The following is a 14,618-nucleotide window of genomic DNA, read 5'->3' on the forward strand; positions in this document are numbered from 1 at the left end:
AAATATTTCTTGCTGGGTAAAGTTTTGCCACTAACAATTAGGATGGCAGCTGGACAATTTCGGTGAAAAGGTTTTTCAGCACCGCTGGATGAAGTGCGTCGCCTTAGAGGACGAATATTAGAAACATACTTCAGAAAAGCTGAAAATTGTTTTATTGTCTGGAGACTTAAATCAGCAGCCATATCTTTTATCACTACAAAAGGCATTCACTGATTACTTCAGGAAAGTGTCACGCCAGAAATACATGCATCCATGGCATGAGGCCGCTAATGAGTGTTGTACTCATTTGAAACAGACTGCATCTGTAATATAATCATCAATAAAAATAACCAAGGAGACCCGGTACCTTATACACCACAGGGAGGCTGGCTGGAACGAAGCTTGGCAGGAAACGAGGCGTGTTCGATATGTTTAGCCTTATATTTATTTATTATTTATTTATTTCAGGTTCCTTCATGGCCCTTGGAGGGCATTAGAGAAGGCAGTGGGCGGTTACAAATTCGTACAGAATATATACACAGCGGGTTATTTAAAACAATAGCTAACGCGTGTATTTAGCAGGATCATTACACCAGATTTCGAAGTGAAGAGAATACAAGTAAACAATATTTCAAAAAAGTATGAAGCGCGAAAGAACTTTAGGTTTGAGAAACAAAAGTATACAAAGTAGTGTTAAGGCATAAGGTCATTTAGAAATACTCATAACAGAAGCTATAATACAAAGCAATGACAACACAGTTAGTAACAGTAAGCGGCAAAAATAACGAAAATGCAGGTTTAAAATTGGTGAAATCGCTTTATACAGGATGGCAACGTGAAAATAAATAAAATGACCATTTTATCTAATCTACTACAAAATGATCCCGCAACCGTTTTTTAAATTCTTCAATGTTGTTAGTAGTAAGTAAGGCTGCAGGTAGGTGGTTCCACTCCGATGACGTCCTGGGAATTAAAGATGCCAAGCAAGCAGTAGTGCGGCAAAGTGGGATGCCGACCTTGTGCGGATGATCAACGCGTGATGAAATGTATGTAGGTGGAATGAACAGTGCTCTTTTTAGGTCTTCGTTCGTGTGAAAAATTTTAAAGAAAAGGCTCAGTCGTGACACTTTTCTGCGCGTCTCAAGGGGTGGTAATGACAATGCATTTTTCATGAGTGTCACGCTATGTGAACGATTATAGTCCGAAAAAATAAAACGGGCTGCTCGATTTTGTACAGCTTCAAGAGCTGTTATCAATGATTTAGTTTGCGGGTCCCAAATTGAAGAAGCATATTCTACCTTAGCACGCACCAAAGATTTATAGAGTGTTAGTTTGACAGAAGACGAAGCAAGAGAAAAATTTCTTTTTAGGTATCCCAGCATGCGATTAGCGTTGGCGACAATGTGGCTGACATGATCATTCCAAGTGAGGTTTGGGGTTAGATACACACCAAGATATTTAAACAGTGTAACTGGTGCTAAAGATGTATTGTTAATAAAATAGACAGCATTGACACTTCCTTGAGACCAAACGGAACAGTTGTTACATTCACATTAATGCCTGAACATATCTTCTTTCCCAGCAGCACGTTGCTGCCCACAAAGATAGACGGACACTGGAAAGGTGAGCCTTGATGTCTAAAACGTATCAACAGTGCACTGCTTCAACGGAGTCGTCGGCTGCTGCGCTCATTGTGGGAAAGAGAATTTGTTTTTGCGACTGTGCGCTTGTGAAGGAAGCACAGTGAATAACGACGAGCTCCCTGAAAAATTCGATGTTCAATCCTTTCACTCTAATGTTTTTCTAAAAACGTTGCAGTCCAGAAATAATTTGGTGTCGAACATCACACATAACGTGCTCTCTATCACAGGTGGTGTCTGCAGGTGCTTCTCTGGATTTCAGGCCTGTGAGCATGTGGCCAGTTAGTTTACATGAAGTTAGCAAAAATTCACAAGTGTCATAAGCCTTTCGAATCACTCCTCATCACTTCTGCGCTTAGGCGCAAATACTGGGGAAGTACAGGTGTGTGGCAGGTGCAGTCAGTCACGTAGCTCCAGCAGTTTGCCCTTCAGCTTACGCCCCGTGTTGATAGAGAACAGCGGATTGGAGCTTCCGAATAATGTGAGAAGCCAGTCTAGAAAAACTGATACGCTTACAGCTCCTTCACAAAATGTTTCATTATCACACCTTGTTACAAAGAGAGCGCTACGAGAGCAGAAGGTGTTTCGTGAAGCCACGTGTTCTTCCTTCCATATAAATGGAATCAGAACGGAACTGTACCACGTGAACGGAAAAGGGTCTTACTTGAATATTTGGTGGAACAAGCACGCTGCGAATTCTGGAAAGGTTGGCATGTGGGGGCCATCATGTTCCCCCAACGCATCGCTGAAAATAAAAAAAAGGAAGGAAAGCAGCACATTTAAGTTAGTTACAATTTTGCTAAGAAGGAACTCATGTTGCTGATTTTGCGGAATACAGCATCAAATGCATGGTCTCAAGTGGCTGGTTTGAAAACAGGTGATATGCTTTTTTTTTGTAGCTGATGGGATCGCTTCTCGCTTCACATTTTGTACGCTTTCTCGCCCCTGGTATGTCTGATGACCGCCTAAATCAACTGTATCTAACCAACCCTCAAAAAAACATTGGAACCTCACCAGGGTAGTCTTACCAGGAAGCTGACGTATTACAAATGGCTGCTCACAGGCGCGAGAGGCTTTGTATCCCATCAAATTCAACTGAAGCCACGTGATGTCCGGATAGAGGACAAACGGACTTGTCAAAAGGGAACAAATGTGCTGTGTTCAGCTCCATAGCATGTAAGCAGCTAAAGCTGTCATGTTCCAAGAGGTAAATATGCCTGTCAGAATAGAGGAACATGTAATAGTTTCAAAAACATGGGCTTCTTTTCGAAATTAGGTTTTTTTCCGGATCGACAACTTTTTTTACGAGAAGGAAGGAGAGGCGTCTTCCTAATGGAGGACTGTTTTTTGAAAATGGCGCCTCGAATAGGATAGGATAATGCAGTTGAGCCCTCCACAAGGAGGAAGACGGAAATCGCATTCGCAACCCATTCAGAAGATTTTAATGATGCCTGCAATCGCTTTGGTTTGAAAATGCCAAGAACTGCACGTTCAGTGGTGTGACACTCACACTGTTTTAACGCATAGATATACAGTGTGGGAAGAGCTCTGTGTCAAAATAAGTGCCCAGAAAAGCCATGAACTGTGTCTGTTACCGTAATAATGATGTTTTCTTAATGAGCACTCTAAATGGAATGCAGTATATTAGAGCAATAAACGCCGTGACAATAACATTTGTTGTCCTTTATATTTGCTCCTAAGTCAAAACACATTCAATCACTTGTTCAACAGCCCCGGTTTTTGTTTGAGGTTGAAAGTCAAGACTCCTGAATAAATATGTGCTTTTAAGTCACACATTCAATCACTTGTTCTGTTGGCTGAAAGTCGTGACTCCTGAATAAATATGTGCTTTTAAGTCACACACTCAATCACTTGTTCTGTTGGCTGAAAGTCGTGACTCCTGAATGAATATGTGCTTTTCTGTCGACGGTTGCGAAGACTAAAAAAATTCATTTGGTTACTGCCTAGGCAGTAACCAAAGCAGCATAGGTAATCAGCTCAATATTGGAAACATATTTGCAAATATCGGTCTTACAAAGGATCAGAGTAAAACCATTCATTTGCAATATTGGACCCATTTCCTGTGCTGCGTGGGAGTACCAAAACATAATCTATAATGCAACAGCAGTGAACTCACCCACGGACTTCAGACCAATGCTCTGAACGACAGGTTCATCAAAAGAGGCGTCCTACCAAAAAAAGAGAAGGTTCTAGGTTATGCTGCAGACTAGCATCGGAAACATCCTTACAGGATGCGAGGAACATTTTTCAGTTGAAGACCTGAGAAACAAGCCTACAAATGTCAGGAACAACAGGCGAAACGCTCGGCGCCATTTGCCATTATTTGCAGTGTATTACCTCTTTTGTAAATAATTAATGCCTTTTCTGTTTACTACGCTGTACAAAAATGTTCTGCATGAAATTCACATCCTCGAGCTGGTTCGCGTTTGCCAAGCTTCAAAGTGCCCGCAGTAACAACATAGTCTCATCGAGCGGCTTAGCCAGTTGGGTAGTTACCATCTCTACTCTACTCGATGTGATGTAGGGCGAGTCCGATGCACTTATGAATTTGTTTATTTCCAGCTAGTATTTCTTGCATTATGGGTGTTTTGCAGTTCGTTAACAGTTCTCTCTTCCTTCACACCAGCAGGCGCTGTTACATAATTATAAAATGTTTTTACATTTTTTTTTCTAGGCACTACCAATCGCCGACTCAACAGAAATAGGAATGAACTCGCCGATGAATTTCAGGCCACGGCGCTGAAATTTTAGGTCCTGTTCAGAAATCTCCCTCTGCCCAGGTACCACATCCAAAGAAATGCAGTCCTGTAAAAATGGCAAAAAATAGAAGCTGCAACTATATTGCCATTGCTATAATTTCCATTACTACCACTTCTATGAGTCGTCAGTTGTAGAGGAGTAGGGCGGGTAGGTGGGTCTGACTGATAGGCAGTATTAAGGGTGGATATTTTTGTCCAAAGGGTAAGACTGCACAGAGTGGAAATACTCTTATCACCCATCTACTTCTCGAGCATGTTGAATAACCGCGCCCAGTTTCGACACTAGTCTCAGTCGACGCCAACTGTTAATTCTTACGGTTAGCCGTGCTTTTTAGTTCGCACCAGAAAATCTGAAAACTTCCACGAGATTGTAAATGAGATTGTAATTCTCATGGTTAGCCGTGCTTTTTAGTTCGCACCAGAAAATGTGAAAACTGCAACGAGATTGTAAAAAAAGGGCCGATCCCTAGGAGATTGCATAAACGACTTCACACTGCATTTGGAATTTAGTGTTAAGCAAGGATTGGAGGATAATTACAAAGATAGTGGTTTATTTTTATCTCCCGGAAGCATGTTTCACCACCATTTGCGGCGTTTGCAATCAGAAATTGGCAATGTGGTTGGCGTCTAAACAGGCAACGAGGAATCAATGTCGCTACCGTCTCAGTACATGGGAAGCTTAGACGCTACTCGTGTCAAATACAGGGCATGATTTGAAATTTAAAAAAAGAAACATTCCCCGCTATGCCCTGAAGCACACTACTTTGAAAATGGGAACCGTAACTATGTCCCCTTAAGCAGCATTCACTCACCAGGGTTCTTGTTCAGCAGAGAGTCACAACGGCTGGGAGTTGACACGCCACATTTCCAGAGACTTTGCTGGGAATCTGCTGCAGGCGGCTGGAAGGGCAACGCCATCTTTGGTACGAAAATATGTCCAGAGATTTAACGGGACGATGTGCAGCCAATGCGATCTAGTGCTGGGCGACCACCTTGCGGTCATAATAGGAACTAAAGGAGAAAGGTTCGGAGTGCAAAGCTACACAACACGACCACAAGAAATGTTCACGTCGATGATGATGGACAGATGACTGTGCTTACCTTCATGTTTTGACAACTGTACTTACGAAGTGTTAAAAACAATAACTTGTGTGCATGCTGATCTTATTGCGTCGTTTGAATTAGGTTCTTTGTACGTTACACGTGCGGGCCATGACATTGGCGTCATTCATTTTCACACACACTGATAACATACGTCACAAAATGCGACTATGACGAATTCCTGAGCAGAGCTCTACAGCGCCAAAGCTGAGGTCCACATATTTACAACCGGAAGTGCGCAGTTGTTGTTTGAGTGCACTGCCACCTGCATGGAAAGAAAAATTTTGGAAACCCCTCGCCAGTTTTCATATTTGACGTGTGTGGAGGCGACAGAAGATGTACTGCAGTATCACGAGGTTGGATTAAAACAGCAACGTGATCCGCAGCTCTTGCGGGTGCCAATAAGGGGGCACGGTGTGTAACTGCTCGTCCAGAGAGAATGTATGTTTGAGTAGTTTAATCGCGCTTGTATGCTAAACCTGTGTGCATAGAGCATGCACACGAAGTCGTGCTCTCTCGCCAGTAGGCTGCTTTTATAAAGCGGCCCGGCCATTGGGCGCGTAGATGCCTACGCTATGACATTCCCTTCCAGTTCATAAAACTGCCTGTCTGAGTGTAAGAAAGCAAAAACGGTTGACTTACTTATGAAGTTGATTCAGGCGCTGGAAGCCCCCCGTATCCAGGTACTTTATTCGAAGAAACGCCAGCTCTGCGATGACACCAGGGGAATGTGCTAGAGTGTAAACTGGTGATTACATGCTATTAGTGATGATCTCCCAGGTTCAATGAAACAAGCGTTTCAGTCAAAGGCTGCACACGTACTCCAGGGGTACAACAGGAGTAGTCACTTTGAGGAACGAGTGTCCAAGAATGCGCGCGCATAGTAATTCAGTAGACGCAAAGGCGCAAGTCTAGGTCGCTAAAACTAGGGAACGTAGCAACGAGTTCTGCTTCAAGCTTCTGCTCCGGTTGAAGGCAGCGCTAACCATCAAAATTTTTTTTCAAATCTGAATTATTGCCTAGGTGCCAGGTGGCCATAGAATCTTAGCGTTACTATGCGGTCCTCGTCAAACCATGGCTGTAAGAGCAATTTTCTGTTCAGTATCGTTACACGGATTGAACGGACGCCCCTAGCTCACAGCAACTAGTCTGGATGGCTGATGAAAAAAATGAATAGCCGGAAAAAATAGCCGAAAAAAAAAGAGTGCCCTGAGAGTACAGCCACGTCACCGAGATTCTCATCAAAGATTCTTTCCAGGGAAATGCATAACGCAATTTGTATCATTAAAGTATATAGTAATGTTTGTACTGTACTTGCTCAATATCATTAAAGTATATAGTAATGTTTGTACTGTACTTGCTTAATTCTTTTAGGCGCCATTTTCCGTTTTATTGAAAATAGTTATTTTTTTCGCCTCAGTAGTATATTCTGTATATCCAGGCCTCAAGACAGGAAATTTGTTAGTTTTTGAGCGTGAAAGACGAGCGGGTAATTTTTTACAACGATGTGAAGAATTCCATACAAAGTGCCAGATTTGTTAGAAATAGTAACATCGAAATGTTCTCACATGTCAGGTAAGCAACCTGGGAATTGTGGAATCACTTTGCGTTTCAAACATGCATAATACGCCCAAAATTCAACAAAAATAATCAATGTTTTCGCCTGCGACAAAATCCATGTGCACAAAAATAGTGGACAAAGTGCTACCTAGCTCACTGTTGAGTGCAATATTATTCACTGTGTTTTCTACCTGGCACAAAAAACCAAGCTATTTTGGACAAGAAGGCTGCTCAATTCGATTGAAATAATGAAATTACTGCTAGGTGCACCAGTCTCTCAGAAAAAGCTGTGAGTTTGCTGTATACGCAATTGTGTACAAAGCGCCGGAAAAGAGTTAAAGAAAGGGTTGGTCAAAGCATATTCGTTCCAAAGGCGCTTGGTGACCTCAACTGGCGGCAACAAGGAGCGTGCAATATTCTAAAGCTCACGTAGCTGAACTTGCCCTCTGCAGTCCATCTTTTTATATAGCTATGGACGAAGCATGGCGGCAAGAACTGAAGGGTACGTGGCTGTAGCCGTGTAATCGAACTGAATGAAGAGCCGTTCCTAATAGTGTCCGTTTAGATTCAGACAATATGCGATTCGACAAGCGCCAAACATTTCTGAATAGAAGGTGACTTAATTAAACCGGCTTAAAATTGGCAGACGATTACGGTAGTCAGTTATGTAAAATTTAAGCGCAGCTTTTCAAACACCACCTGCCACCGCTGGCAGGTACCGTGTTATGCTGCTAGCCACCCATCTACCTCCGGTTGTCCATTCCTCCGCTCTTGCCGTGACAGGTGGCGTTTCAAACTGCTACTGCCTGCTAAGACGCCACGTCACACACCGCAGCACGCCACCTGTGAGGTGGCGTGCTGCGGGGTAAGTGCTTCGGGAGTGAGGAATAAAGTTTTCTTCCTTCTGATAAATTTCATTACTTTTGTCTTTTAAGCTAGGTGTACACTGAACGGTGCCGATGTGTTTAAAACAGTCTGCGCCCTCTCAGGTGGCGCCTTGGCACGGTCAGTCAGGGTGGCCTATAGGGTTGTCCCATTGTGTTAATGAGAATTTTCATGACCGCTAAAAAAGTGCCAAAGGATACCGCGATACTACAACTCCTTACTCCTTATTACTAGTGCAAATGAACGTGCCGCAGGTAAATCAGAGCTGTCAAGGTACAGACACTGAGGCCATTCATTCCATTTACTGGCAATAGCCCGAGTAATCTACAACAGATAACAGCATAGTCACCAGGCGCTGTAGTCGCCTCAGCAGAGTCCTGTCCCAGGTACCACATCCAAAGAAACGGAGTTCTGCAAAAACCACAACATTCTGCGGTTACAACTCGAAACTGCATTGCAATATTTATCTTAACATTAATTTGGCTTTACATTATCGGTAGCGTGGTTCCAGTGGTAGCACATTCGTAGTTGTGGAACAACTAGGTCTAACTCCCCTTGTCGCCTCGGGGTCTCAGCTATTGGCTTCACTGAAGGGGAGACGCTGGCGTTTAGAGTGAAGCGACGCATGCGGACGCAGAGATGTGGCAATGCCACATTGATGCAAGATCTAACGGCCGCCATCGGATATGCCTCGCACGATGGAACCAATGGTCAACCGCGCACTTAGGAAGTGACTTCGAGATGTTTAACTGTGATAACCTCTCTGATCAGCAGAACTGACCGGTTCTGGTCGACTCCGAGCTAACAAATTAGCTCTCAACCCTCCGAAATTTGTAAACGTGATGGGAGGCAATTATGTAGGATTTAGCGTCGCTATTAAATGTAAAAGCATCGCAGCAGAATAGCTCGGGTTGATTTCGACCGCGTGAAGCTCTTTAATTTGGATATAAATATCGTAGTACAACTGTTGGCTTCCGCCAGATTGGTTTATGCTTTAGGGGGGTTTAACGTCCCAAAGTGACTCAGGCTATGAGGGACACCGTAGTGAAGGGCTCCGGAAATTTACAGAGGACGCGATGTTGGTCGGCTGTTGAGCATTCGCGGTACTGATTGCGATGCGCATATAAGGCTATAACATGCTGTACTGCTCCGACGTGCTGCACCAGCATACAAATTCTTCGGCAGCGAGTTCTGATCACTTCAGAGAAGGGAAGGACTCGGGGCGGGCCGTTCACAATGAAAAATTTTTTAAACATCTAGCACGGGTCCCCCCAAGCTCTTTAATCCGATAAAAATTATTCCTGACAGGAAGAGGCAACAATGCATCATACATAACCCTCTTAAAGGAATTCTTAGTTGCTTGTTTAAATCATAACAAAAATTACACTCTAACCTTACCATTCTAAGGAATACTGAAGTAAAATCTTAAAATTGAGCAAAAACGCTGAAAATAGATTCTCGGAATGTGATTACACCGAAATTTTGTCGTCACTTCGCATATTTTTCAGTGGATGATTTTATTTTCGATGTTTTATGAGCGCGCGCCAAGCACTCCGGGCCAGCGCCAGGTGGAAAGCGTGACGTCATGGCACCCTCGTCCAAGAAGCAACCGGTCGCGTCACACGAAGCGCAATGTCGCATTGCCGTTAGGGTAGAGCAAGCGATAAGGCTCCCAACCTCCGATGCTGCCGACGCGAAACTGGCAAAACCCGTGAGTAGCAATGGCAATCGTGCTCCTGCGGGAACAGTGGGCGCGCGGGTGTTATGACGTCTAGTCGCAGCTTCCAGAGGCGGCCGCCAGGGGCAACACTACGGAAATAAATCTCGAAAAAAACGTGCCATCTGCCTTTCTCGCAAAAATGCTTGCCGCATTTATCAATTTTAGCAGCCAAGCTCTTGTGTGCATCTAAAAAAGCAGCTCCAAAAGTTTGGTTTAGTATCCCTTTAAGGAAGAGGTTAAGCCAAAACATACTTTTTGCAGCCTTTCTAAATTTTACGCCACACATGAATCAAAGAGCAAATCAATATAACTTGCACTTGGAGGTGCAGATTTGAACAACGGCACTGGGGAGGGAAGCCTCAGTGTGCTGATCACCGTTCACTCGCAAAACATATCGGCTAGCTGACAGTGAAATATCTGCCAACAGTGGGGCTGCTTTGAGGGGGAATGCTGCTCTTTAAAAAAAAATGGAATTTAATAATGAAGTCACAGTTATGCAGTCTTCAGGGAACAGTGTGTTGATTCTAAATATGTCCATTTATTTAATGCTAAACATGTACAGTCGTGTTCAAAAATCTCAAGGAAAAATGCTTTTTGGCTCAGCCGCATAAGAGTCAATACGGCACTATTAAAGGTCTAATCACCTTGAAATGCTTGCAGAAGGCTTCTTATTGCGGCAGTGAAGCTTCCTGCTTGACTAGTGTTTTGAATGATCCGTTACAGGGAACATTCTTGGAACATTCATTTCGCTGCAGGTAAACGCTGTGGCCTTAACACTTTTGACCAGGACTGTACTTGTGTGCTCATACAATATGTTATGAAAGTATAAAAATGTTATGTAGAGAGAATAGAAGTTTAAGCAATTTTGCTGATGGGAACTAGCTGATATGCATTCCACTGGTTTGGCTTGACATCATGGAGTGCAATAAGGGTAAAATTATTGCATATAACAGGAGTCGAATTACGAGGTTTTGAAGTTGCCACTTCAGAAACGGGAGCAAAGTTATCATCTATGTTTCTGGAGCGGCAAGAGAGTAAGTAATAAAAGAAATAAAGCCGCAAGAATTGAGTTCTAGAAAAATAAACAACCTAAGCTTTGGCTCATTAAAGCAATTACTATGGTCGTAAACCTCACTTAGGCACACAACATAGATGGTGCGCAGCGCTTAAGCTTCCATGGATAGCAAAATCTGTCGTTGGAGCTGTGCATGGACTAACAGTCGTAAATTCAACAAATGTGGCGACCTGTACACGATTCACATTATTTCTATCGTTCCAGTTGCTGCCGGAGGTCAAGCGGTTGACAGGCAATAAACATTTTGTCAAAGGGCGCAAAATCCATTCAACGGCTGTTGCTATGAGACACAAACTAAGCGCTCCCTACGTGCTTTACAACTGGCGAAAGCCGGAACCGAGGACCAAATTGGCGAATAAGCAGGGTAGCATTAACAGTGCTGGCAAGCGAACAGCGGGGCGTCAGCTCAGGCCTTAGTGCAATGAATGAAAATGAGAACATTTGTTCAAGATGGAGTTAAATAACTGAAGGGAGCGCGAAATAGCACAGGGGGATCCCATACTGAAACATTCCATGTGAGTCACTCGTATGAAATTATAGGAATATGAAGCCCATAAGATAGGGAAGAAAACTGTGCAATGTCAGCGCACGTTAAAGGACCCCAGGTGGTCGAAATTTCCGGAGCCCTTCACTATGGCGTCTCTCATAGCCTGAGTAACTTTGGGATGTTAAACCCCATAAACCAAACCAAACGAAACCGTATGAAGATCTATGTCTTCCCTTTACGGAGTCTATAAGGATTCCATTAAATTTTTACACGATTTCCATGCAGTGCGCATGACCTTATGTAGAGTGCGTAAGCTTCCATACGTGCGTCTATATAGCCCATAACGACTCCTTATGCTCGATACTGACTGCATAAAGTTTCGTATGGAAACTAATGAAATTATGGAACTTTTCATATGGAAACTTTCAGTAGGGCCAAAGGTTCATGCACTGCTCCGGTCGAATTATTCCTTACCGATCACAATCTTCTCCCACCCTGTCCTCGTCAAGCTGAGGGTGGGATAAGAGGCACCCACGTGACGAAGGCACCACAGCAACACGTAGGCGGCCGCATTTTCTCTCCCGACACTGGTCCTTGCCCCGACCCTGGTTCGTAGAGCTTCAAGAGAGGTGGAGGGATTCAGCAATTATTGACAATGAATTATGCAGGGGAAAGCTGCCGTCTAAGAAGTGGCAAGATATCACAGCAAAGTTGCAAAAGGGTTGTCAAGAGATGCGGGTTGTTTATAACTATGCGGAAAAGGTGAGGCACAAGTCATGCTGGCACTCATACGTAATGCGCTAAATTATACGTAGTAACAATGCAATATTTAAATAATCCTTGCAGCCATCCTTTAACGATCTATACGCATAATTCATGACAAACTTACGGATAGGTTTTCTACAATCTAAGTCGGTTTTCCGCTAGCGATCATTGAGTAGGCACAGTAGAGAGTCAGTGTCTGCTACAAAAGTGGCGTGCCCAGGCTGTCGTATTGAGTGCAAGCAAAAAAAAAAGCTGGACTTAGAATTAGTGAACCAGCAAAAGCATTATGCCTGGAGGAATCCATGGGTATGGTAGCTACAGCCTTGTTATCGAAGTTATCAGCCGCAGTTTACTTGCACTATTGAGGAATCTCAAATGAAGTTAGCGGGATGATTTTGTTTCTTAAGAAGCTAGCCGCAGGTTTTGCACGTGTCTGCAAAAAAAAAAGAAAAGTAGCGATTGTATTTGCAGAAAGAGGTGCTTTTCATTCATATTGTACGTAGTGTATTCTTACCGTATAAAATTGTTTTTTGTGAACCGTATTTGGCTGAGGCCTTTCTTTTCCCTCGGCTCCCTTTCTCTTTCTTGACATGCCGCGCACAGCGTACCCAATATTGCACTGCTGTCGCCCGCCGTGTCTGCCCATGTCATGACGTGTTGTGCCTTGAGCTACTGGGGACAGCCACTAATTGAGGTCTCAGCGAGTTGTTTGGCTAGCTTCTGCACGACCAACCTCAAGGCTTGCACTAGCTTTCGACTGACGAAGTTGACTGCCCCATTTTAGTTCCAAGTATCTTTTTAAATTCTCATAAGCATGAAATTATGTGTCTGATACATTCGCGAAACAGTACCACAAAGTGCATGAGCTGAAAAAAAGTTAATGTTAGGGTTATAGAATAGCGCAGATCTATTCATCATCATTGTAATCAGCCTATTTATGCCCACTGTGGGGTGAATGCCTCATCACTGACGGGGAATGAAGAAATTACTATGTTAATTTCGCAAGGTGTTTTACAGATATTTTGGGAATTCCACTGAGCAAACAAGAATAGGAAAATGAGGTGCTTGTTAACGACATACTTATGAACGCAGCGATAAGTCACTGAAAGCGAGGAAAGCATACGGAAGCTTTTTTTGCTGAAATTTGTGGTGTTTATCAGTACGAAAGCATTATTGTAATCATAGTGTAGTAATCAGAAGCCCGCGTTCGTCCTGGCACAGTTAGAAACGTTGTGAGGGCAGAGTAAGACAGAAGACAGCAGGTGAAACAATGCAAGGAATATGCGCAGAAAGAGGTTGGAAAATAGGAGCGAGCGTGATGCAGCAGAAATCCAAGCCAGTTTCGGCAAAGAGCAGCTATATGCTTGCGGGGACGCAGTATACATGATTTGTAATAATCTTTTACTAGAATAATTCTAGTTATAACTGCTGAAGAGATCGTACATAGAATGGCCTTATTTTGCAGCTCAACCTTTTTGTGGCATTGAACTTCACGTTTGATTGATGCTCATGTTCATTTTCGTATATATTTGGTACTGAACTTTGAGCTGGATGGATTGTCGCCAGGTCCTACTATAGCGGCCGGCGACGCTATAAAGCGCCGGCGCTAAGATCGGCGTTACAGCGCGCGCTAGAAAAAAATGAAGATGTACAGCGCGTGCTCGGGGCGCACACCCGGCAGCGTATTCGCCAACTGCAGCCTGTACAGCCTCAAGGCTTGAAACCACGGTGAATTGATCACGGTGACTGAAGATTGTCACAACGGCTTACCTAAAAGGGATAATAAATCGTCTTAAACGGCGTTATATGCCATAAGCATCACGATTTGCGACCTAAAAGGGAAAAAACAAAAAACAGAAAGAAATGAAATTAAAAAAATAAAAATACAGTACAGAGAGCGGAGTCGAACGGCCGACCTTCCATACGCAACACGTGCCTCTAATCCACTGCGCCATAGCGGCGATGTCAAGCCGTCGTTCTGAATGAATATTTATAACCAGCCTTAATGTGGCTGCTACCTGCCGGTGGGCGGCGCTGTCATCGCTGGCTGTACCGGCTGCATTTGGCGAACACGCCACCCGGCACGGGCAGTTCGGAACTAGAAGCCTGCCACGCTGGTCGTCTCTCTCTGGTGCTCCGCTGCGACCCCGCAAATCTTCAACAGTGGTGACTCCGGCCTAAGACATGACCGACCCCAGCAACCTACCGCCCTCAGGCGACCTTCCGCCTGACGCTACCTTGAGCCCACGGGACGTCGCAGCTCTCCAGCTCCGCCTACCAACATTCTGGCCCAAGTGTCCGCAGATCTGGTTCGCCCAAGTGGAAGCCGTCTTCCATCTGCACCACGTCACCTCGGAGGCATCTCGGTTTCGTCATTTACTTTCCAACCTGCCTTCTGAGGTGGCTCAAGAGGTAGCGGACATCATCGCTGCACCCTTGGGCGATACCCCGTACCAGCGACTAAATCAGGGCATCCTGGACCGCACCACGGCGTCAGAGAGTGCGCGCCTCCAGCAGCTGCTCACCTACGAAGAGCTTGGAGACCGCCGCCCCTCCCAGTTACTCAATAGCATGCGGCAGCTCCTGGGCGAAACCAATGCAGACCCGAACGGCGCACTGTTGCGGC

This window comes from Amblyomma mixtum, chromosome 10 (genome assembly GCF_055824585.1).
Source record: "Amblyomma mixtum isolate Tamu chromosome 10, ASM5582458v1, whole genome shotgun sequence".
NCBI classification, from domain to species: domain Eukaryota; kingdom Metazoa; phylum Arthropoda; class Arachnida; order Ixodida; family Ixodidae; genus Amblyomma; species Amblyomma mixtum.